Raw genomic sequence first — 4,895 nt, forward strand, 5'->3', positions numbered from 1 at the left:
CTATGCCTTGTGAATCAGATTAATCATCACCCCCACCCCCATCTCCACCATGGGGTCTCGCGCCCCCTGCCAGCAGGCTCCAGATGCACTAAGAGACCGGTCCAAACAGGCCCGGGGGCCACGTAATGCTGAGTGCTGATTGGCTGCTCTTGGCTCCTCCCCTCATCCCGCTTTTGGCCCAAGAGCGTGGTGCAGATTCACCCGCGCGAGGTAGGCGCTCTGGTGCTTGCCGAGGACGCTTCCTTCCTCAGATGCACCGATCTTCCCGATACTGCCTTTGGAGCGGCTAGATTGCTAGCCTTGGCTGCTCCACTGGCCTGCCTTGCCCCTTACCTGCCGATTGCATATGAACTCTTCTTCTCTCTGTCTGTACATCCTTGTCGTCGGAGTCGTCGAGATCGTCGTGGCGCTCGTGTGATGGCCTTCGTCCGTTTAGAGTAGTGTAGTTAGTTAGGGGCCAACGAAGAAGAAAGAAGACGCGATTAGTGCAGAGATGCTGGAGGTGGTCAGTTACTAAGCTAGAGTAAGATAGCGGACCGAAAAGAGCCAAACCTAGCCGGGGGGCGCACGGTCGCCCAAAGGAGGTCGACTCGCCGGCGCTTCCTATCGCGCCGAGCTCCCTCCGTTCCTCTCCCTCCGCCGAGGCGCGAGGTTGCGGCGCGCAGCGCAGCGCAGCGCACCGACTGCCGCGGGCTCCGCTGGGCGATTGCAGCCGAGTCCGTTTCTCGTCTAGCTGCCGCCGCGGCGACCGCTGCCTGGTCTTCCTCCCGGACGCTAGTGGTAAGTTGGAGCCCCGGGCGGCATTGCTAGCCGAGACCCCAACGATTTAGGCGGGGGATGGGGTGGGGAGCGGGGATAGGTCCCGGATGGCTGCAGCCTGCAGGACCGCACTGGCCCTGGCGGAGGTTGGGGGGAGGGACTCTGAACGCTCAAATCGCGTGGAGACTGAGTCTCTGGAAGAAGAGAGGAGCTTAGGTTCCACGGAAGGAGCATAGAAGTCTCTAAGGGGATTGGGAGCGGGGGCTCGAGATGAAGGCGCTGGGTGGAGGCGGGGGTCTAGAGAACCTGGCGCAGGGGAAGCCGAGACAGAAACGGAAGGCGGGGGTGGGGTCTCAAGAGTGAGGAGTGGGAGGAGAGAAAGGAGGGAAACTGAACGCAATGTCGCTGAGTAGAGGGTCGGGCTGCGGAAGATGCAACTGAGTTGCAGGACCAACTACAATTTTAAGAAATCCGACAGCAGGCAAGTGGGAGGGGGCGCAAGATTTGGGACAGTGTGTGCAGAGGGGGAACCAAGGATGCTTTATTATGTTCTCATTGAAAACGGACCCTAATTTTTCCGGCGGGTCTCAGCGAACATCCGTAACTCTGGGGAGACACACACTGCGGATCTGTGTTTGGTCTAACAGCTGTTAGCTGAATTTGAACAGGGCTGCTGATGGTCACGTAAGCTTAAGAGGAGAGGATAAAGGTATCCAGTGAACCTTTTTTAAAATAATTAATTAGCTTATCTAAGTCATTTGGTTACAGTTTTATATTTTGAAAAGGATTGCGAAAAAGTCTCCAGCGCTGCCTCTTATTCCTGTACTCAGTTTTACCCGACAAGCAGTCTTTACAGCGTTCCTCGGAATTGCTAAACATGAGAACAGGTTGCCGTTCCTGATGTCACATAAAGTTCGTCATTGCAAAACGTGTCTGTGTGTCTGTTTCTTTTCTGCGCCATGCCCTTTGCCTTTTGCTTCCTGTTGGGTAGTATGCGACTTGAGGTGACAAACACTTGCATTGTGTTTGAGAACCCTGTATTTTAAGCGACAGAGCTCCCCAACTCAAAATTCAGCGAGTGACATTCGGCAGTTAAAAGATTTGGTCTGGAATCACTGCCAGTACCGCGCAGCTTCTTCATTAATATTTACCAGTATAAGTCCCATCCAAGGAAGCCTCTGATTGCTGAGCCACTAATTGCATACCCCCCTTACCACATACCTTTTAGGCAGGCTAACCGAGGGAAGCTCATATATGGTTGAGCTAAGATGATTTGGGGGGCGGGGGGTGAGGAAATGCGGCGCACTGAGTAACCTCTGAGCTCCCCAGTTTGCAGACAATTGCGACCTCACATACACAGTAATGAAAAAAGATATCTGGCTCCAGAGTTTAAATTTTTCATGAAGAAGTTTACGTACATATCAGCCATTCTGCCAATCAAAATATGAGTGCAATAGAAACAAGGTGTTACTGTGTAGCTGGCTACATATGTGCAGAGACAATGACAAAGGCCAACTGACATGCCCCACAGAAAATGATATCTACCGTGATCATTGCATCTCTTTTGCAGTACTGAAATCATACTGAATATTATCTTTTCTGAAGAGTGTAATCTCCTTAGCACCTGGCTGTTTGGGAATCATCTACAAAGCCCCCCATTCCAACCGACAGGTGGGGGGAAATAAATAATTTTGTCCATATTTTGGGGAGGTAGGTTATAGAATATTTAATTATATTTTTCATCCCTTAAATAAATTCTCCTGATCCTCCTGGGGAGGGAAGAAAATATTTGTTTCATCAACATGATTTCTTTCCTAATAGCGTCTATCATCTACAGCAACAAGCCCAGCGCAAGTCCTGAAATTCGGAAGGTGGATAAGGCTTGTTGATTGCAATGTCAAGGTAGGATTTGGGGTGCTTTAGCAAAAATGACGGTGTTTTTCTATCTGCATTATCTAGAGAGGGTTATTAACCCTTTCTATGCTTTCTTGAGGGGTTTATCTCCATCTAGAGGTGTCATGGATGACAGTGATGACTTTTTCAGATAACGTAACAGGCTTTTGTGCAGTATGAATTCATCAGAAGAGAGGTGAGAACTGATATTTCTGGGAACGTCCTGGATGCCAGACATGGATCCAGGACCATTACATATATACACACATATATATTATATTATTTCATATAGTCTTCATAGCAAGTCTATGAATGACGAAGATATTATTATCCTCCACTTTATTGGTGCCATTAGATTTTTCCCCTCAATTTCTCAAGGTATTCTCAAAAGTTGATTTAAGGCAAGAGAATAAGAAATATTTATTTGTGCTTCCAAGTCTACTTGGGAAGAGCAATAAAAGTAAAATCTAAAAAGCCTAACATTCTAATGGATTCGTCCAACATTATAATTGAGTCAAGCCTCAATAATTTTACTGTTCCATGTATTTCCTTCAAGGAAACGTCATCCCTTTCTAGCTAAGGGAAACACAAAAATTAAAACAAAATTTGGGGGACAGATTGTAGTAGCCAACATTAAATATCCTCAGCTATTCTTATTAAATTGTTCAAGGCCTGAGATTGAAGGAGGCTGCAGTTTGCTGAGCCTGCTGAAAGATAATTAATTCCCAGGTTTTAATGGCTCCTGAAGCTCCAGACTATTTGTCCAGTATTATTAAGGAGCATCTTACCACCTCACTTTCATAGCAATGGAATACCTAACAAAAGGATGATGTACGTGTACTGAGTTTATTTTAGTAAAGCATCTGATACAGCTTAGTGTTGTCTAGTGGAAGAACTGCTAAATTATGTTCCTCTAGCTGCCTGGTAGCCATGAACAAACTAGGAAAACTTCATCATAAATTGAAGTTAATAATATATTATTGTGATATTTTATGTCGGTATCACATATAACCCCACCTGATTGTTGTGAAACAGATGGGTATTAAGCACTTTGAAAATTTTAAATTATTGCACCAAGCAACATTTATTATTTATTTGTTAGCATTCTAGGCTACCTATGTCATTTCATCTACATATTGTACTGTTGAACCTCAAAAAGAAATCACCAATCTCCAGTCTAATGTGTGCTCAAGTTATGGATCTCTCCAACACTGCCATTCTTCAAGAGCTTTTAAGAAGGCTTTTTCATATACCGAGAACATTGCTGCAAAACAGTCTAGTCATCTCCATTCCAGACAAATAACATTGAAAACAACCAAGTGGTTAAGTTGCATCATAATTTGGCAAGTCATTAGCAGATTTAATACTGATGCTCACCTGCAACAACTCTTTGCCAATCACTTCTGACATTTTAATGCACAAACAACATAGTGAAATCAGGATTTCAAATAAGATCTACATAAGATGGAATTTTAATTTGTTTTTGTCTCCTTCTACCCGGCATCTCTACTTCAACCTCGCTATTCATTCCTCCTCTGAACTGTGGCTAAGACAGTGTCATCTACAGTTTCCTAAAATACTTGCTTATTACAGCATTGTACATATAGATGGCATTTGATACAGTCATTCTTCTTAATTATGGTTAACTTTATGCATAGATGACCACTTACATGGCCTAATTTGAGATGCACTAGAAAGGCCTTCTGGTCCCTAAACTGGTAGCCTTCGTGGTTTTCCATGTAACTTGAAATTCTACATTCAGGAATTTCCCTCTTTCATCTTAGTCATTGTCTCCTTTAAATACAAGTACACCTTTGGGTACCATACTGTTCTTATTACCTGTTAAGAACTATGCATACATTTATTGAAAGCTATTAGAAAGCCTTTAGAACTGCATTGTCCAGTGCAACAGCCACCAGTCATATATGGGTATTTAAATTCAGAGTTGAATTAGCATTAATGGCAAGGTGTGGGGTTGAGCTCAATGTAAAAATAAAAAGTGAAAACTGAACACCACTGAAACCAAAGATAATGTCAACTAATATCTAGACAAGGATAGCAATGAATGAATTGGCTAGGGTTTCTTTTACTTTTTCATAAAACATGATGTCTTCTTTAAACTAATCAGTAAACACTTATGAATAAATGTCAGTGTTCAAATCTTTTGCAAGTGTATTTTAAACTTACATAACTCCCATTTTATCTCAGTAATCAAGACTCACTGAATACTCTTCAATTATAGC

General features: G+C 44.0%; 1 protein-coding gene across 3 annotated transcripts in view; it reads left to right on the top strand.

The window, feature by feature from the left end:
• Positions 1 to 207: 207 nt before the first annotated feature.
• Positions 208 to 4,895, top strand: part of HTR2C (5-hydroxytryptamine receptor 2C) — a 327,242-nt gene continuing 322,554 nt past the window's right edge. For all 3 annotated transcript variants that reach the window (XM_032757497.2, XM_032757498.2, XM_032757499.2), the window contains exon 1: positions 208 to 780. The gene's annotated coding sequence lies outside the window, so the exon portion shown is untranslated. The remainder of the gene's footprint in view (positions 781 to 4,895) is intronic.

Source organism: Hylobates moloch, unplaced genomic scaffold (genome assembly GCF_009828535.3).
Source record: "Hylobates moloch isolate HMO894 unplaced genomic scaffold, HMol_V3 SCAFFOLD_7, whole genome shotgun sequence".
NCBI classification, from domain to species: Eukaryota; Metazoa; Chordata; class Mammalia; order Primates; family Hylobatidae; genus Hylobates; species Hylobates moloch.